This window comes from Natrix helvetica (genome assembly GCF_964273705.1).
Source record: "Natrix helvetica genome assembly, chromosome: 2".
NCBI lineage: Eukaryota > Metazoa > Chordata > Lepidosauria > Squamata > Natricidae > Natrix > Natrix helvetica.
The window spans coordinates 275945376-275967312 of NC_138552.1; positions in this window are offsets into that span (position 1 = coordinate 275945376).

Consider the following 21937-nt stretch of genomic DNA (forward strand, 5'->3'; position numbering starts at 1 on the left):
TAAGACTTACACTCATCTCTGAACCTAACAAATGGGGCCCAGAAAACCACCTCCTGGCAAGGCAGCCTCGGCGCCCGCTTCCTCCACATCCAGCCCAATGACTCAACAGACAAAAATTTCATCATTCTTACAACAAGAAGGGACTGGAGAGAGTTCAAAGGACTTATCTGTTACCCAAATGTTCCAGGCTCTTATGAAGGGACAAGATGAATTGAAAAAAGAGGTGGCAGACTTTAAAGAACAGCTCAGAGATGTGCAGCAGCAAACAACAGAAAATAAACAGAGAATTGGTGTGCTGGAGGAGAGTGTGGTTGGGCTGAGGGAGGAGGTGAAGGCAACTCAGAAGGGAAATAGAGAATTGGAAAATTTTATGGTAAAGATGGAACTTGAAAGAATGTCCCTTTTTCTCAGATTCCAGAACCTACCGGAGACAGAAGATGAAGATCTTAAGGATACTATGTGTACAATCTTAGCAGAATATATTAAGAGAGATAAAGAACCGTTGCGGTGGGATAGGGACCTGGTTTACAGGATCAATTCAGAATACCCCAGAACACATAATGTTCCAAGGGAAGTACATGTTAAATTTCTCAGGAAGACCACGAGGGATGAGGTTTTGAGGGCCCAAAGGGGGGGGGGACCACTAAAATATAAAGATAAAGAAATTGCCATTCTTAAACAAATTCCGAAAAAAATAAGAGATAAGAGGAGGAAGTATTCCTCCTTATCAAAGAAATTATATAACAAAGGAGTTTGGTTTAGATGGTTATTGTCAGAAGGAATGTTGATCTTCTGGGAGGGAAACAGAATTAGAATCAATACAGTTGTGGAGGCAGAAGCCTTCATAAAAATTCATAGTTCCCTCCTAGAGGACGAAATCATAAGAGGTAGTGGAAAAGGTGACAATACACAAGTTATGAGGGAGGGAGGGGCTGTGGCTCTGCCAGCGGACAGGGGGGAGGGAGCAATATTGAAAAGACACAAAAATAAATGTATTTGAAATATCATTGTAATTATTGATATATTAGAAAGTGGCAAAAGAGATGATTGAACACATGGTTGATACAATATATAACAAGATGCTGTTTCTGCTTATCTTTTATCTTTTGTTTTTTTTCTCTGTAAAAGTTGTGAGATTGGGAGAGGTTTCTACCTTCGGCACGATGTAGCTGCCAAAAATTTTTGTATATCCACCTACCCTTTCTTATAAATGTTTAAAAACCAATAAAATTCTTTTTAAAAAAACAGTGATGTGCTTAAGTCAGGGACTAGGATCTACCCAGCTTCTCCTAGCCAGTCTAGGCAATTACAAACACTTAACCTCCCTTTCTGCACCAATTCAGGAAGCTCAAACTGCCCAAGGAGCTGCTGATACAGTTTTACAGAGGAATTATTGAGTCTGTCATCTGCACCTCTACAACTGTTTGCTTTAGTTCTGCACCCCAAAAAAACAGACACAGACTTCAAAGGATAATCAGAACTGCAGAGAAAACAATTACTGCCAACCTGCCTTCCATTGAGGACCTGTACATTGCACAAGTCAAAAAGAGGGCCGTGAAAACATTTATAGACCCCTTGCATCCTGGATATAAATTGTTTCAACTCCTACCCTCAGAACGATGCTATAGAGCACTGCACACCGACAACTAGACACAAGAACAGTTTTTTCCCGAACGCCATCACCATCTGCTAAACAAATAATTCCCTCAGCACTGTCAAACCATTCACTAAGGCTGCATTACTATTACTATTAGTCTTCTCACCGGTCCTATCACCCATCTCCTCCGACTTATGACTGTATGACTGTAACATTGTTGCTTGTATCCTTACAATTTATATTGATATTGATTGTTTCCTGGTTGCTTATTTGTACCCTATGACTATCATTAAGTGTTGTACCTTATGATTCTTGACAAATGTCTCTTGTCTTTTTATGTACACTGAGAGTATATGCACCAAAGACAAATTCCCTGTGTATCCAATCACACTTGGCCAATAAAGAATTCTGTTCTGTTCTATTCTATTCTAGTTGTTAGGTGTCTTCAATTCCTTTTTGGCTTTTGTTGCAGAAGATGCCAGATAGGACTTTCTGAAGAATTTGTCCAATCTAAATGTGGGACTTGGATAAATCTAGATAGTATAGATACAGATACAGTATGCATCTAGTGCTTCTTTCAAAGAGCAGGAGAGACCTTCTGTATGTTTAAAAACCAGTGCTCTTCAAAGAACGCTAGTTCTAAGCTGCACAAAAGGTCAGTTGAAATTGGTTGCTGGTTCTTTAATAAAAGTTTCTAATGCACTGATGTTTCTGGCAACAAGGGGTTTTGCTTGGTCTTAATTTATATTATATTATACTTTGATAGGGATTTGGCATGATTTTGCCTACTCCACAGGCTACTCCCAGGTACTGACAACCATGCCCACATGCAACTGATATTACTAGTCCCTTACAGTGCTAATCAGGAATGGGGTTCACTCACCATTGAGCCACGGTGGTGCAGTGGTTAGAATACAGTACTGCAGGCTACTTCTTCTGACTACCGGCTGCCTGCAATTTGGCAGTTCAAATCTCACCAGGCTCAAGGTTGACTCAGCCTTCCTTCCTTCCGAGGTGGGTAAAATGAGGACCCAAATTGTTGGGGGCAGTATGCTGACTCTGTAAACTGCTTAGAGAAGGCTGTAAAGCACTATGCAGCAGTATATAAGTGTTGTGGCCCGCCAGCAAGCAGCAACCAGCAGATTCAGACAGTGAGGAGGTGGGGGGAGGGGGCAGTCCTGGAGTCTGGGGAAGGCTTGGATGAGGGTTCTGTGTCAGAGGCAGAGATGGGGCCAGAGCCATATGGCAGTTATCAGCTGCGTTCAGAGTCAGAGATCAGTGAGGCAGATGAACAGCTGAAGCCTGTTCCAGAGGTGGGTTGCTGCTGGTTCAGCCCAGATCGGCCGAACCAGTAGTAGCGGTGGCGGGAGGCTCCACCACCCATCCACCAGGATGCAGAAGCATTGTGGTAGTGCACCCAAACCAGTAGTAAAAACATTAGCAATACATCTCTGGCCTGGTCCCCATGTGTCAGTGACGTGCGGTGAGGTTTATGGCTGGTGAGGCTGGTGACGTCATCAGGAAGGCGGGGAATGGGACCACGTGTGCTGGAGGCTCAGGCTGCCTCAGCCTCCAGCACACGTGATCCCATTCCCCGCCTTCCTGAGAGTGCTCCACCGGCTCGCGCTCCGCAGTCCTCGAAAGCGACTGGGGAACGACGAGAACCTTCCTGCCTCTGCTGGACTTTGCGCGCTCCATATTGCAGTTGCGAGAAGCGCGCGAAATCCAGCAGAGGCAGGAAGGTTCTCGTCGTTCCCCAGTCGCTTTCGTGCCTTCATCATCCGGGAGCGCCGACAACATTTCTGCCTCCGCAGCTCCCGGGCACGGACAGACGGATGTATATAATATTATAATATTATATATATATATAGTATATAATATTATATACTATTATTTCATGAAGAGAGGTGAGGCTCTGCCTCCCTTGCCTCCCCTGACCGCACGTCCCTGCCGTGTGTACATGTGCAGAGTTGCCAGATGAAGGGAACAGCTAAAGAACAGGGGTCGACTTGGGAGTAAGGCCACAGGTGGATGATGAATAGCCCCTCCCAGAGGAAATAAAAGAGGAGCAAAACGGAGTAGAGTTTGCAGGAGACAATTAATTTGCTTAATTGGTTCGTGACTCTCTGAGACTCCTTGCCAAGTTTTGCAGATATCGGCCTGGCAGCTCTCCAAGCCAGATAAGGTCTGTGACTATAACTCCTCCCTTGCAAGATTTTGCTGGATGTGAATGAGCAGAATTCACAATAAATTAATAAACGGGGTTTTTGTCAGGACAAGGATTTGCTTCATGCTCTTAGGAAGCCTAGATCAGAACAATAAGTCTAAGTGCTATTGCTATTATTCCATTTCACCCCATGCTGTTCCTCGTTTGCACCTACTAGCCTAAATAACAGCTCACAATCCTGGAGAAGGGGAAGAGAGTGAATTGGGAGGGAGTGCCACTGAAATTCCTCAGAAAACTTCCTCCATTCTTGCAATTTGACTGGCTTCTGCTTCCTTCTCTATCCCTCCTCGGTGACTGTAATCTCTCCAGCAAGATATTTTGAGGCACAGGTTTAGTATGCTTTCAAAATCACTAGATTCTTGTTCAGAAATCGCCCCGGTGATAAATTACAGTATGAGGCACCTCCATGCTTTCAATTCAGATAAGTTGAAAGTTGCACTGTGATGCAATGACAGAGAGTAGGCACAAGTCAGAGCCAGCACAAATCAGCAAATGCTACTTTTGATGCATGGGAGAAATAGGAGGACAAAAATGGTCTTTATGGTGGGCTGGACATAGGTTAAAGATGACCTTGCGTGTCCCTGTATTCAATAGCCAGTAATCTGTTTTCACATCAAGCTGGTCCTGAGAACTGCCCTTAGTTTCACAGACTTACAGAAATGGTTTTTACTTTCTTTCATTTGGTTCATTAATTTGTGCCTTTTCTCCCCGTTTACTCCTCTTCCATCCAGGGGTGGGATCAGTGGTGAAATCTAATTTATTTTACTACTGGTTCTGTGGGCCTGGCTTGGGGCCTGGCTTGGTGGGGTCATGTAACTGGGTGGGCGCAGCTATGTAGTCATGTTACTGGGGGACAGTGGTGAGTTCCAGATCCTGTACAGTTGGAACAGGCCCGACGGCATCCACATGGATGCTCACAGCGCGTGTTCCCCTGTGCGCAGCATGCTCATGTGTCTTAGTGCCTCCGCGAGCCTCTGCAATGCTCCAGCTGCTCAGTGGAGCATCGCGCAGGCTCTGTTCACATCATGCCCATGTGCGGAAGTGCCAAAGACTTAAAAGACCTGTAAGGAGATTGGGTGGGCCCTCCGGAGAACCGTACCGGAACGGTATCTGGTGCTCCGGGCAGGGTCCGGTACTCCCGTACCAGGGCATACCACCTGCAACTCACCATTGCTGGGGAGATCAAAAGATAGAAACTCACTTTAACAATGTCCTGCTGAAGCACAGTTGGACTAGATGACCTCCAGATCCCTTCCAGTCCTGGATTATCCTCTGAGGCTGCATCTAGTGCCAGGTTTGTAGTCCTTCCTTCCTTTCCTTTTTCCTTCCCTCCCTCCCTCACTTTCTTTCTCTTTCTTTCTTTCTTTCTTTCTTTCTTTCTTTCTTTCTTTCTTTCTTCTCTTTCTTTCTTTCTTTCTTTCTCAGCCCCCACCCCCATTTTTGCCCAAGCAGGCTTCAGGGAAGCTTGCTGGGAGCAAAAACGGACACCCCCCACCCCACCCCAGCATTTCCAGAGAACCTGTAGTAACAAAAATACTTTAAAAGTAAAAAAAAAAGTTCTGAGGATCAGCTGTGCAACGTGCAATTGTCGGAACTTTTTTTAAAACTTTTGTTAGTATTTTTTACTACCAGTTCAGGCGAACAAGCCCAACCGCTAACATTTCACCCCTGGGTGGGATCCTATTGGTTTAATAACCAGTTTGTTGAGCTGCGTGTGTGTGTGTGCAGTTTACTGAGAAATCTCCTTCCCCATTACTGCTGTGGAGGAAAACAGCTGAGGCGCAGCAATCCACTCTGCGGCGCCTATCAGCTGGGCTTCATAAAAGGAAATATAGGTGAGTATAGCCCAGGGGCAGGTGGGCGGGCCCAGCTGAAAGTCGGAATGAACCAGTTCACTCCCAGTTGATAGTCAGAGCTACAATTCACCCAAACCGGTCTTAACTGGTAGAATCCCACCCCTGCTTCCATCCCAAGCCATGATCTTCCATATTCCTCAATCTTTACCTGATGGTCTTCTAAAACTAGGATTCTAGAATCTCTCATGTCTTTGGTCAATCAAATGCCCTTGGTTGACTGGGTTACCAGTTACTCCTGCTATGGCCAGCTTTTCATGCTAACAGAGTGAAGTGAAGGTAGCATTGGTCAGTCTGGCTCATTTGGACTAGTAGGCCACAAGCAGTCCCATCTTATCCCGAGCATAGTCTAGTAATCCATCCAGTCTAAAAACTGGAATAGCCCACCTAATTTTGCTAACATACAAGGCACATTTCTCTAACTCAGGGGTGTCCAAACTTGGGAACTTTAAGACTTCTGGACTTCAACTCCCAGAATTCCCCAGCCAGCATGGCTGGCTGGGGAATTCTGGGAGTTGAAGTCCAGAAGTCTTAAAGTTCCCAAGTTTGGACACCCCTGCTCTAACTCATCCTTTTGCTTTCTCTCTGTCTCTCTCTTCTAAAGTTTTAGCGATCCCATCCAGTATTATGGGAGAGCAAATGTGTAAATGTGTCCCTTTCACCCAGGGGTGGGCTTCAAAAATTTTTATCAAGGAGTTATCTGCCCAGTTGCTATGTGGGCGTGGCCATGGTGGGCGTGGCCTAGTGGCCTCCTGCACCATGGCAGGGGGGTGTTTTTCACCTTCCCCAGACTCCGGAGACTTTTCTCGAGCCTCCGGGAGGGCAAAAACGGCCTCCCTAGGGTCCGGAGGCCGCCTGGAGCCAAGAAACAGGCCCATTTCCAACGTTCCCTAACTTCTGGTAGGCCTGTTTTTCACCCTCCCAGGGCCTCCGCACACACCCTGCACTACCTGCATCCAAAATGGGCCAGGTGGGGACTCTTGAGAGGGGAGGGGAGGAGAAGGTTGGGTGGGGCCATCCAGGAATGGGATTTGGGGGTTCTCCAAACTGCATAGAATCTTAGCTAGAGGTTCTTCCAAACCCCTGTGAACCCCCAGCAGCCCACCCCTGCTTTCACCTCATGCAGTTATTAATCATAATATTGAAGAGTGCAGAGACCAGAATTAAACTTTAGGGCAATGCATCAAGTGATTTATACCAATTCAGTGAAGAATTATACAATATTTTTTTAATACAATATACAATAACATATAACCATTCAGCCCACACTTTTTGTTTTTAAAGTGAAATCTCCTTTAAGTCAAGTTCAGCCCTTGGTGAATTCATAGATACATCCAATTAATTGTCTTGGCAATGTAAAAGTTATCACCCAGCCCTCTCCCAGAAAAATGAAATATCCTAGGAAATATTGAAAAGGCAGAATATTTCTCTGGATGTGAAAAGAAACATGTTTCAAAAAGACAAGGTAACTCTCCCTGCAGCTTCCTGCCACCACCTTTTGTCCATGAGCCATTAAAGCCTGAGCCAGTCCCTTTACATAATAAAAGAGTTCTCTCCTTCAACTCCAGGTGGATGGGAATGAAGGCATGATAATATAAGCCTTTACTCAACTGACCACATGGCATCTGAACTCAACCAAACCTGGATTCAAAACTCAGCCTAGAGGTTTGCCCTTCCATGGGCCCATGTGAGTCTGACAACCAATCAGAATACATTTCTTACACAGGAACAGGAAACAGATAGGTGGGGCCGAACAGATAATAAAAAGCCCTCCAAGCCCTTCTTCAGCCCTTGCCTTCTCTTCTTCTCCCCAACATTGAAGCATGTGATCACCTTTTCTGTTCAGTACTCAAGCCATGTAGTCCTGTCCACCATTAAAACCATCTTTCCAAGCAGCTCCATGTCTCCAGTGTCTTTTTCCCACTTGGAGCCGAACCCAGAAGGACATTTCTTTCAACACAATGATGTAGTCTAAGTCAGGGATCTCCAACCTTGGGAACTTTAAGATTTGTGGAGTTCAACTCCCAGAATTCCTCAGCCAGCTTGCTGAACCAGCCAGCTTCCTCACCCAGCTTGCTGGCTGAGGAATTCTGGGAGTTGAAGTCCACAAGTCTTAAAGTTGCCAAGGTTATCCTAGTTTCCCATTTAAGTTCTTACCACTTCATATTCTCTTAGCTTTTTTTGAACATCAAAGGCTAGTAAGGTGCTGCCACCTATAGCAGAAGCGTACATTTAAGTAGCTTATTAATCAGAATGTCATAGGAATCTTGATCAGACACTTTGCTGATATCAGCGTACGTGATATCTACAGCATTGTTGCAATCTGTCAAGGAAATTACCTGATCAACACAAAATAAGCTTAGTTGATGAAGTTCATTCTTGACAAATCTAGGCTGACTTCTAGCAATTATCACTTGGATTGTGAGGTACTTACAGACTGAGCTCTTAGAGATCCCAACAGATAGCAATGTCAGGTGAAGTGAACTATGTTCATTAGACTCTATTTTCCCCCTGCTTTTAAAAAAAAATAGGGACAACATTGGCCCTCCTCCAGTTATCAGTCAATTTATCCATTTTCCAGGATATCTCAAGGATAACACCTAAACGTTCAGCCCATCCATTAGCAAGTTTCTTCAGTACCCTGCAATTTAAATTTGCATTTAACTGCATAATGTGATTTATCTGGCCCTGGATACTTAAATTCATTCAAAGTAAAATGGGCATTTGTTTACCATGTTTCTCTCAGTGTCAAGCTTCAGTTTCAGCTGTTCTTCCTGTTCTTCACAATTTTGTAAAAGAACAAAATAACAAAATGGCTTTTTTGGGGGGGCTAGCTATTCACATTTTGCTGTCTCCATTGAACAGATAGTAATACAATAATATAATACAATAGTAGAGTTGGAAGGGACCTTGGAGGTCTTCTAGTCCAACCCCCTGCCTAGGCAGGAAACCCTATACCGTTTCAGACAAATAGCTATCCAACATCTTCTTAAAGACTTCCAGTGTTGGGGCATTCACAACTTCTGGAGGCAAGCTGTTCCACTGATAGTAAACTATTTTCTTTCTTTTTAATAGCAGTAGCAATAGCACTTAGACTTATATATCGCTTCACAATACTTAACATCACTCTCTAAGAGGTTTACAAATGTCTGCATATTTTCCCCAACAATCTGGGTCCTCATTTTACCAACCTTGGAAGGATGGAAGGCTGAGTCAATCTTGAGCCAGTCAGGATCAAACTCCTGGCAGTGGGCAGAGTTTGCCTGCAATACTGTATTGTAACCACTGGGCCACCAGGACTCTCAACCATATCTGATTCTTCCCTTTTATAGTTTTTTTTTTAAGATTATAATTGTGGTAGTAAAAAATCCTAATACAAATTAACAGAAAGTTGGAAGAATTAAAATAAAGATTACAAGGTGTAGGAAACAAGGATAAGAAAAAGAGAAAACTAAGAATATAGTAAAGAAAAAGAAGTATAAATGAGGTGATTTCTGACCTTCATCACAAGTATAAACAATTCTAGTAAATTATATCTTCTTAAAATACAACCAATTTTGTTGTATTTAATTACAATGCCAATAAAGATTATACTTTAATGATCTCCTCTTCTCATATCCCATATCCCATCTCTTATCTATAAACAAATTCACAAAACATTGTCATTTCAGTCCTGATGTCAGCAAAAGTCCATTGTTATTAGAAATAACATATCTATTTTAACATTGATCAAATAAATCAACTTTAGATTCCTTCCCTTTATTTTAACAATCTTAATCTTTAGTCTGTTCAATTAATGTTGTAGAACTTGATTTCTTTTCATTTTTTTCTTTATTCATTCTCACAATATTCTTCAAAACTTTTACAAGCCTTTTATAAATCCAATATAGGAAAATTATCATGGTCACCCTGGATAATTATACAAAATATTATTTGCATATCCCTTTTAATTGTCAAAACATTAGCTGGTGTTTTTTGTCTATGTCCAGTGCAACATTTTTTTCTTATGCATCCTTGTAGCTCAGGGGTGTCAAACACACGGCGTCATGTGACATATGGTGACATATTGCAACTTTCCCCCTCTTCGCTAAACCAGGGGTGGGAATGGCCAGAGCATGACTCATCCAGCCCACAGACAGCTAATTTGACACTTCTATTGTAGCTCATCGAGCAACATTGTGGCCTAGAAGTGAAGACTCTCACTTCCCACTCAGAGGTTGAAAGTTCAATCCTAGATAGCAAAAGTTCTCTCTCAGGATGCAAAGAGAAAATATCTGCTGTGAATTTCATGTAGACATCAGGAAGGGTATCCGGCCAGTAAATGGTCAGCTCCATTCAGTCGTCCTGACTCTATCCTGAATAAAGGAATTCATAGTCATAAAAAGAAAAAAAATATTGTAGCAATATTTACAAAATCCTTTGTAAGTTCAACTTAGTCTCCATTTTCAGCTCTTTGAGTCTACGTAGTTTCTTATGTTGACTTCTTCTAAAGTCATCTATTTTCCCCTCATTTAGAATGATTTGCAATTGTATTTTTAGCATCCCCTTATTCAGGAAGTCTTCATCCCGAGCCTCTTTTTCTATTAGTTCTATTAATTTTTCGATTATTTTTTTCTCTTGTCATAGAGTTTTACTACATTACTACTAGTAAAAAAAAAACCTCTCTTAAAACTCATTTAAAAAACAAGGATTACACATCCAGAATATATACTCTACACATGCTGCATGGCATCACACATGAGGTACAAGATTGATACAATACCACTGATGAGCACCTTTAAATCTTAAAGGATCACCTCCTTTACCTTGAAAAGTATGAGGCATAAAGTATTAAAGTCCTTTATATTTTTCAGTTGCTTGTGAAGGATCATTTGTAGCAGTGGTGGGTTTCAAATTTTTTTAGAACCTCTTCTGTAGGTGTGGCCTACTTTGTGGGAGTGGCTTGCCAGCCATGTGACTGGGTGGACGTAGCCAACTTCTAAAATGTCGTGAAACTCACTTAACAACGTTCCTGCTTAGCAACCAAAATGTTGGCTCAGCAACTCTGGCATTTGAAGCACGCAAGTCTTAAAACTGTCAAGTTACAAGACCCTTGCACCCCTAACCCTTTAGAAAAAAACAGGGGTGTTCAAACTTGACAGCTTTAAGACTTGTGGACTTCAACTCCCAGAATTCCGCCTCTTGCTCTTCATCTTAATTATGTGTGGACGGGCGGGGGGAGGGAGCTGGAACCGGTTCTAAGCGGCACTGTAGATTTGTGGAACCTCTTCTATAGAAGAGGCTAGAACTGGCAGGAACCAATCCCTGATTTTAAAAGTTGATTAAAAGCTGATTTTAACTTTAAAAGTTAAGGAAACAATTGGTCTATTGCTAGGAGAAAGTGGCAAGAAGGTGACAAGCAACAGGGAGAAAGCAGAACTATTTAACTCATGTTTTGCATCTGTCTTTACACAAATGGGTAAAACAGTCCAACCTATCAAAAGCAGCACCACAAAAATCAGATTAGGAACACAAATTGAAATAGGGAAGAAAATGGTAAGTGAGCACCTGTCTACCCTAGATGAGTTCAAATCACCAGGACCAGATGGATTACACCCCAGGGTTCTGAAGGAACTAGCAGACGAGATCTCAGAACCACTGAATTATATCTTTCAGAGATCCTGGAACACTGGGGAACTACCAGAGGACTGGAAAAGAGCTGATGTGGTTCCCATCTTCAAAAAACGGAAAAAAATAGATCCAGGAAACTACAGACCTATCAGCCTGACCTCAATACCAGGAAAGATTCTGGAAAAAATAATCAAGCAACGAATTTGCGAACACCTAGAAGCAAACAAAGTAATAGCCAAAAGTCAACATGGATTTGTCAAAAACAGATCATGCCTGACTAATCTTATTACATTCTTTGATGATGTGACAAAATTAGTGGACCAGAGGAATGCCGCTGATATAGTTTACTTGGACTTCAGTAAGGCTTTTGATAAGGTAGACTATAACCTATACTAGATAAAGTAGAAGAATGTGGGCTAGACAGCATCACCACCAGATGGATTCGTAACTGGCTGACCAACCGCACTCAACATGTAGTCCTCAATGGAACTGCATCTACATGGAGGGAAGTATGCAGTGGAGTACCCCAAGGCTCTGTTTTAGGCCCAGTACTCTTCAACATCTTCATCAATGATTTGGATGAGGGAATAAATGGGGAACTCATCAAATGTGCAGATGACACCAAGCTGGCAGGAATAGCCAACACTCCAGAAGATAGGCTTAAGATACAGAAGGATCTTGACAAACTTGAACATTGGGCACTATCTAATAAAATGAAATTCAATGGTGAAAAGAGTAAGGTTCTACATTTAGGCAACAAAAACGGAATGCACAGGTACAGTATAGGTGGTACCGTGCTCAATAGTAGTAACTGTGAGAGGGATCTTGGAGTTCTAGTGGACAACCATTTAAATATGAGCCAGCAGTGTGCAGCAGCTGCCACAAAAGCCAACACAGTTCTAGGCTGCATCAACAGAGGGATAGAATCAAGATCACGTGAAGTGTTAATACCATTTTATAATGCCTTGGTAAGGCCACACTTGGAATACTGCATTCAGTTCTGGTTGCCACGATGTAAAAAAGATGTGGAGACTCTAGAAAGAGTGCAGAGAAGAGCAACAAAGATGATTAGGGGACTGGAGACTAAAATATATGAAGAACGGTTGCAGGAACTGGGTATGTAGCTTAAGAGAAAGAAGGACTAGGGGAGACATGATAGCAGTGTTCCAATATCTCAGGGGTTGCCACAAAGAAGAGGGAGTCAAACTATTCTCCAAGGCACCTGAGGGTAGAACAAGAAGCAATGGGTGGAAACTAATCAAGGAGAGAAGCAACTTAGAACTGAGGAGAAATTTCCTGACAGTTAGAACAATTAATCAGTGGAACAGAAGTTGCCTCCAGAAGTTGTGAATGCCCCAACACTGGAAGTCTTTAAGAAGATGTTGGATAGCTATTTGTCTGAAACAGTATAGGCCTAGGCAGGGGGTTGGACTAGAAGGCCTCCAAGGTCCCTTCCAACTCTACTATTGTATTGTATTGTATTGTATTGTATTGTATTGATTTGTAGGTAAATTAGGTGACAGATACTTCAAATCTACCCCAATGCTCTCCAAAGAACTAACTATTCCTTTTTAATGTTCAACTCTGGTATTTTAGACTAATCTCACTAAATCCTACTACCAGAAAACAATTTAATGGCATCTAACTTTTTAAAAAGAAACAGAGCCTAGCAGAATATTCCTCCAGTTATAGTTTGGGGGGGAAAGCCCTGACTTCAAAAAAGGGAAAAAAACTGAATTCAATCTATTCTGAAGAAGGGCATTTCTTGTACCTTCTCAGTACTCCAGCAGTAAAATAAGACTACTCGCAGCTGTATAAGCCCTTCACACAATAATTTAATATGGGTGTTGGAAGCTTTCCATAAATAAACTGTGATGGGGATTTTTACAGCTCCCCAAACAGCTCCCTTTTCTTGATATTTTTTTTGTCGGATTCAGAGACAAATATGGTGGATTAGTTTGTAGATGGTGATCATTTACAATGTAGGCTCAAAGTGGATTAAATCTGTCTCTGTGAGTTTGGTTTATTGTGCTTTCACTCACACGGATAAGCAGGAATCTGTTAGGATTGCAGCAGCAAAGAAATATCCAGGAAAATTAGTAGTGGTGATCCAAAATGGGTCAGAGGAGGCAGATGATAAAGAAAAGTAGATGCTTTGCATACTTTGCTTGTGAAGTTTACAAAAGCATGTGGGGAACTCCTGAGAGAATAAGATATTCAAGTGGATGCAGCTTTTAAAATGATGCAATGAGATATTTTTCTTACATTTTTATTGCCTGTGGTATGGAGAGACATAACCTGAATGCTGGCACCTTGAATTCTATTCTCATCAAACTGCAGCTTCATCCATAAAGCAAAAAAAGAAAAGCCCTTTTACAAACAGAAGGAAGAAGCCAATGTAGATTACAAAGCCGATGTTTTACAATGAGATGGAGGCTGCTTTGAAAATGAGCATTTGTTTGGCTAGAGGAACAGCCTGTTATTAGCTGAGTCTTCTTCTTTCTCAGCTGTTCAATGGGGAGCAAATGTATAGCAGTCGTTTCTTCAGCTCCTACTAAATCTGCCTATAAAGAGGGCTTTATCATTTATTTATTCATCCTGGATTCTTCACTCTTGACAAAAAAAACCAACCCCAACCTAGAGTTGGGGGAGCGGTAAGAGGAAATGTTCAATCAAATCCTCTTAGAAACATTCAGTGAAAGTTTAGCACTTCCCGCTCTTAGGAAACTCTCACTTTCTGACACTTTCTGGTTCATATATCATGACAAACTAAAATGTAACTTATTTGTTTTGGGCTGATTGCTTTGTGTGGGGCAACTCAGTCTGACCTACAAACCAGGGCAGTGATGGCTAACCTTTTCCGGACCGAGTGCCCAAAGCGCACCCCAACCCCCCAATATTGCAATGCATGTCCGTGCCATGTGCATGCACCCCACCTGGTGCATGCACATGCCCTTCTCCCATGCATGCATGGACCCCTGAACCTCCCCCCCATGCATGCGCAGCCCCACACAAGCGTCCCGCCCCTGCGCATGCACAGCAGAGACCCGAAAACCAGCTGGCCGGTGGGAGGTGCCTACGCATGCATGGCAGAGCTGAACTGGGGCAACAGTTTGCTTGCCATCAAAGAGGATGTTGTGTGCCACCTCTGGCAAGCATGCCATAGGTTTGCCATCACAGAACTGACTTGTGTGTAATATACACCTACCAGTTTAATCAATAAGCCATGGTTAAATCAATAGGCAAACCTGGTCATTGGGATGATGCCCAGTAGTAGCCAAACCTCTTTGACAAGCTGCTAGTTTGTTCACCCTTGTGATGTATTTAGAGGTTCCAGAGTTGGTTCCTTCAATATGAGGTCTCCAGATAGCTTGAATTACAACTCCCAGAATTATCAGCCAAAAAGGACCATTGATCAAGCTGTAATAATCTTATGAGAAGGCTTTCTATATGGTAATGTACATTATTTCTCTTCTTCACAATGCAGAGTCCTAATTTATTATGTGTCTCCTGCTTGGCTTACTCATGAATGAAGGACAAGAGATAGAAAGATAGACAGGCAGATAGATAGATGGCATCGCATAATAACTAAAGGCCATAAATTGGGCAGTTCCAGGTTTAGCTCACAGATCTAAAATGTGCAGGATATTGTACAATATTTAATACCAATCATAGACTCCCCAGATGCTCACAATTTTAAAAAGACGGATCAGAGAAGTGGCGAAATCAAAATTCATTGAAAAGGAAGTTAATACTGAGGGGGGGAAAGAGAGAGAGAAAAGGGTTCTTTATTTCTCTGATAGCTCAGCTGAATTCGTCTGTTGTGATGGTGGGTTTCTCTCTGGATCTTTCATAACCATTAAGTTCAGTGCTTTGGGGTAAAAAGTGTTGAAACACTCTTAGAATGAAAGCAAAGCATCTCTATATTGGAATCCTGCTAGTTTGTTGGTGGGGCCTTCCATGGAATTCCAAACCCTATTAAAGAGATTTTCCAGGATCTGAATCAGACACGGTCATGGTGGCCTTTTGCCTTGTGCTCAGCTTCTGGGTGGATGTTCAAACTTCACCTGGAGGAAAAGCACTAATAGGCATCTATATTACAAGAGCCGCAGAGATGCAGTGGTTAGAGTGCAGTACTGCAGGCTACTTCTGCTGACTGCTGGCTGCCTACAAATTCAGCAGTTCGAATCTCACCAGGCTCAAGGTTGACTCAGCCTTTCATCTTTCTGAGGTTGGTAAAATGAGGATCCAGATTGTTACGGGCAATATGCTGACTCTGTAAACCACTTAGAGAGGGCTGTAAAGCACTGTAAAGCAGTATATAAATCTAATAAATCTGCTGTTGCTATTAGTGCTAAGGAAGTCTTACTCTGGAGACCTTCAACAGCTGAAGTTGGCACTGCATCAGAAGTGTCAGCACTCATTTGGATTATAAGACTTCTTATTTTATTTATTTGTTTGTTTTGATTTATCAGTCGCCCCCTCTCCACAAAGGGATTCGGGGCGACGTACAATTAAATCAAAATACAAGTGTATTAGATAAGAGATTGACTCCACCTCTCTCTTTACCGGAAGAAGCAATAATAATTTTAGGCAATAATAACCTTGGCTGCAATAATCCTCATAGTGGTGTGATTGGTTTTACTTTGACTCTATTTCCTGGTCTGATTAGACTAGTCTCCCTTTAATTATTTATCAGTACAAATACAACACAAATATAAAAAGGCAACATTAAAAAAATAAAAATATGGTTTTCTGCCTGCCTGCATGTTGTAATTAAAGGGAGACTAGTATAGATCTATTTCGAGCTAATTAGCTGTCATCAGCTAGCCATACCCTTACTGGGATTTGAACCTGGGCTGGACTCCTGTATTAGGCAGGAGTCTTAGCCACTAAGCCACAGGCTCTCCTCCTTATCAGTGGCTATCAGTCTTAGTGGCTAAGACTCCTGCCTAATATATAAAACAGGTTATATAAATGACAATAAATATTTGAATTGGTTGTCGTTCTATATATATCCTTGCTCGTTTGACACAAGATCATTCAACATTCATAAGTACAGTGACATTCTCTCTTCAAAAATATAATGAATTAATAAAACATTTTGTGATTGGCCTATGAGGAAGACTTTTGGTACATCTGATATGTGTGGTGGTGGCTCAGTGGCTAAGATGCTGAGCTTGTCAATCAGAAAGGTTGGCAGTTCGGCAGTTCGAATCCCTAGCATCGCATAACAGAGTGAGCTCCCATTACTTGCCCCAGCTTCTACCAACCTAGAAGTTCGAAAGCATGTAAAAATGCAAGTAGAAAAATAGGAGCCACCTTTGGTGGGAAGGTAACAGCGCTCCATGCGCCTTCGGCATTTAGTCATGCCGGCTACTTGACCATGGAGACATCTTCAGACAGCGCTGGCTCTTCAGCTTTGAAACGGAGATGAGCACCGCTCCCTAGAGTCGGGAACAACTAGCACATATGTGCGAGGGGAATCTTTACCTTTATATGTGTGGCCAAGCACAATATACTCTCCTTAAAAATGTAGTCCAAACCAACAATATATAAACATATGATGAACAGTTGCAGGAACTGAATATAGACAAATGAAGAGAAAAATAGAGGTGACCCAAAGGTGCTTCCAAAAAAGCAACTGGACTTTCTTGATTTTTCTTGATGACGTTCTACTTCCCATTCAAGAAGGTTCTTCAGTTCTAACTAACTAACCAGTTATCCTTTTATTGTTAGTGCAGATTCATATCTCATTCTACAGATCAAACAAACAGAAAAATATTCATGTATGTGCCAGTGTGTAAGAATTTCAATTCTTCATGCTATCTTCTGTGTCCAAAGGCTATTAGTGCTGGTAGGGAATTACAGAAAAGGTGAAGTTTACCAGATTAAAAAAAAGGTCTAGTCACCCTTTTCTTCTTCAAGTTCCTGCAGCAATTAGACTATTAATCTATTATCTTGGGCTGTAGGAAAGGAGATCTACTAAAAGCCAGCCAATTATGTGCTGGACAAAGTTGATCTGTACTTTCCGAGGCAACAAAAAGTATACAGAATGCAAGCACATAAATTGAAAGCATGATAAATTTCTTGCTTTAATATATATTTTAAAGAAACCTCTTTCCTCCCTTGCTACCTGACATTATAACTTCTGCAGCCAAATCAATGCATTGAACTGATTATCTGTCTCCACCATCACATATCTCTCTACTTAAAAAAAAATCATATTTCTCCCCCTCTATCACTGGGTCTGCTGCTGATAAATATTGGGGATTTGGAACTGGGTGGCTCAAAATTCAACCAAGGCAGTAGCATTTTCCTTTTCATCAGAGGCCAGTTTCTTTTGCTTGTCCACAAGTGTTTCCAGAATACCAATAGCATCCCCTGTTTTTTGCAATTCCTCAAGCCTGCCAGATTCTTCACTATTTTTTCTGATGTCCTCTCTTACTAAGTGCAGAAGGTCACAAGCAGAATTACTTGGCTGATAGCCATAATATTCTCCTCTCTCTTTTTTTGTTACTTGAGGCTTTGGGGACAGAAGCATCTTTAAGAGGCACAGCAAATGCCAGAACAGAAAGAAAGCTGGCATCAATCTTGCTGGATTAAGAAGATCCAGGCCATCTTTTGGCTATTTTTTTAAAGATCTCATATTGCCTTCCTTTCCCCTTGCCCCAATATACATACATGCCAGGTAGCAAATAGGGGACTGTATTTCAGACACATCTAATTTGGAGCCCAGAGTTGTCAGGGTCACAGGATAAAAGGAAGGCATTAATCTCATGTCTTCCTGCAGATCTTCCATAAATTTTTCCCCTTCAGTTGCTTCATTCACAGATATATGAATAGAGGGTTTTTTTTCTTTCTCCCTGTAAAACAACAACTAGGAGATGGAGGTATAAAGATGAGACATTTACGTGACTATAAACACCAAATCCTAATTACGTATCTCACCAGTGAATTTCAATTAATCACCCACGAGACACAACCTCCTCCCCAGTTCTCCAGGTGGAGCATCATATATCTATCATTCTCCCATAAATCAGGGCTGAATACATAGGTAAACAAGATGTGGATGAAATGCCCTTAACCCACATTGCTCCTTGGATTTCAGACTTTCAGACTAACCAATCTGGTTTCCCCATAGGAACTAATCCAGTGATGGGAGTCAAATAATTTAACAACTGGTTTGCCCAGGGTCAGGTTGGCTGTCATGGGAGGCGTGGCCCATCCCCGTCCTCCAGCAGGATGAGCCTCCCCGATGGCAAACCTGACCCTGGGTGAACTGGTTGTTCAATTACCACCACCACCCTGCTATCAAAGAAGATCCTGGGCACTGCACTGCACTGCAATGGAGAAATGGGCAATGGAGTGGCTGGCATGAGGGAAGAGGCGGAGCAGGGATAAGAAAAAGGGAAAGTGGCCTTCTCCTTCCTTCATGCCGGCCACTCCATTGCCCATTTCTCCATTCCAGCGCAGTGCCCAGGATCCATTATGATAGCGGGAGGTGGTGGTAATTTAACAACCGGTTCACTCAAACCATTGCGAACCGGCTGAATCCCGCCACTGACCTAATCCATGCAAGAATCCTACTTTTTTTTCCATATTGAGATGTAATTTTGGTTTCAATAGCCTTGCACCGTACTTCTTGTTCATTCAGTCAGCATTGTTTTGTAGTGAATTGAGGAAACTCAACCCCAGCAGAGCAACCTTAATGCCATATCTCTGTTTACTTGGTTCTCACAAGTATCCCTCGATTTACAACTATTCATTTAGCAAAGGTACAGTAGCCCTGAAATGTGCAGGGGAAGGGGACCGTGGCTCGCGCTGATCTGAGGCCAGCGCTGAGGAGCCTCCTGCACACACGGTCCCATTCCCCTCCTTCCTGAGCCAACATGAAGGGGACCGCGGCTCGCGCTGATCTGAGGCTAGCACTGAGGAGCCTCCTGCACACGCGGTCCCATTCCCCTCCTTCCTGAGCCAACATGAAGGGGACTGCGGCTCGCGCTGATCTGAGGCTAGCGCTGAGGAGCACAGCATGGCTCTTCTCCGCAACACAGCGGAAGGAGTTGCTGTCCCCGCCACCATGATCCTGGGGTATTTTTCTTGCACGCTTGCAAAGATCAAAGTTCTCACAGTCCTCCCTTCATGATGATCATTTGATGACGTCACCAGCCTCACCAGCCATAAACCTCACTGCACGTCACTGCCCTGTAGTATCCCTTCTAACTTACTTCCATATTTTAGAATAATTAATTCTTCCCTTTTTTTTCCTAATTAACTGCAATTTTGTTGTTTTAATGGCTGGTCCATGACTGAATAAAAATTGATTCATTGATTGATTTGTGTGAACCCAGAAAATGGGTGAATTCAGTATTTACATGAATCATGTTGTGTGAATACATCCACTGAGCAGCTCTGTTAAATTTCCATAGAGAATCAGAAGAATGTGATTCCAAACTGCACTTCTTGAAGCCTAGTGATTTATAAAGCCCCCATTCCACTATGTAAATGTTTCATAAAGTGGAACCATGGAAATGCTAGATGGAAGTCTCCCAGCTAAGCAGTTTCTTGCCCTTGCAGATATTGAAAAGTAGACTGTTTCAAATGCAGAAGTTTTATCTAGCCATCACAACTAATAAAAGTATTGGCAGAATATGGCTAAGAATCCCCCTTCCACTGGACAAATCTATCTTTCCAAAGCAGAAGATTGGACAACATAAGTTTTCATATGTACAGGCTCCTGTTAACTTTGTAACTGAAGGTTTCTTAGAGACTCAATGTCAATGGAAATTCTCAGTCATCCAGTTCATGGTTGTCCCAAAAGTGTTTTTTTCCAAAGGGCAATAGGACTTTGTGTTTTTTTCTTGAAGACATTTCACTTCTCATCCAAGAAGCTTCTTCAGACTCTAGAAGCTGAAGACCCTCTAGACTTCTAGACTCTCTTCTCCAGAAAATTGCATGAAAATGCCCTCATTTGAAGGGGAAGCTCCCATCCTGGCATGTGACCCATTCAAACTGCAATAGCTGTAAAGTGGGTGTTGAATGACAACACCAAGTGGTCCAACAGTTTTGGGATCAGTTACAAAGTCAGCTGAGATCTGTATAATTTGGCTATTCTTAGACGACTAACTTTGGAACCATTGCCATATGCGCCAGGCAATGGCGCATGGATGATGCGCCTTCCAAACGGCACTCCTTCAAACCTACCGATAATTCATACTCTCCTCACTCCATTTTGTAAACACCCATAAGATGGAGCGGTGGAAATGCTACAAGGGAGTTTGCAAACAGAGTAATTGCTTGGCCTTGTAGGCACTGAAAAGTTCATCATAGATCTTTGCACAACGTCAGAGGCTGACCTATAATAGTGTTCAAAAATCTCATGGCAGACTCTTTCATGAAAGTTTCCTGAGAGAGCTTACTTAACTATCTCTTAGGAAATTTTTGAACCAAGATCCCCTGCTTTCTGCTTTCTGAGGGTCCAGCTGCAGCATTAGAAGTTAATGACACTCTAATTATCAGGACATAGTCCTCCAGTGTGTGCCTCCGTTTATTTTTCTGTTCACAAGCTTAATGGTGTGTTTCGTTTTGCTATTGCTTTCTCCCTCTCTTTTTGTTTTAATTTTATAAGCATGTTTCATTAAATTTGAATTATGGTAACTCAGAAGGAGAAAATATTTTAGAAAAATGTTGTTCCTCCTCTTCTGGCTGAAGGAGGACAGAAAGAAAACAGTCAAGGCTGCCAACATGGAGTCATTATAAAGCCAGATAAACTAAGAAAATTCTACAGAGAGATGGGCGATAAGAGAGAAAAACTGCCGTAAACAAAAATATTAGAGTAATGCCCATCGATGGAAGAAATGACACATTTTTCTCAGTGCTTTGTACACTTTCTCTCTTTTTTAAAAAAGTTATACCACATCCTCAGTCAGAAACGTTTTATGATGTCTCAGAGCACACAGTCTCCCCTCCGTCTCTTTCAATGCTGGTTTTGCGTAATATTCAGCATGAGAAAGAGTCTTACAAAGCTTGCAAACTATTTTTTAACATTTTGCCTTGTCAAAAGTTCCAGCTATTTCTACCTCTGGGATCAGATATCTCTGATTAGGGCTCTTTCACTCCCTTACCAGCTGTCTCTCTCTTTCCTGTGCTTTTTGAATTTTAGAATGTAGTTTTTATGGCACAAAACTCTTCATTTCTCAAATTGTAGCTCCTATTCTAACTGCGTAAATAGGAGTGGGGGCGGTCTTTTCCAGGTAGACACATCACAGCATAGAAGGTAACTGCCCAAAATACTTTATTGTAGCACACAGCTATCCAAACAATAGGCTATGTTCCCTGGTTAACTCCATCCTCATAGTTTCTCCAAGTCGATGTAGCCATGTGTATTAAGTATTTAGTGGTTAGTCCTTACAGCAAATAAAAATCTCACAGTTTGTAAAGTGCCATATAACCTTTGCCTGCCTCCAAAAGTTCTTGCACTTGCTGGGATTAGGTGCTGCCTCAGCATGAGTGCTCTTCTTCTCTTCTACAGAATTCCAGGACAATCTCTAAGTCAGTGATGGCGAACCTATGGCACGCATGCCACAGGTGGCACGCGGAGCCATTTGTCAGGGCACGCGAGGCGCTGCCCTGTCAGCTGGCCAGCGC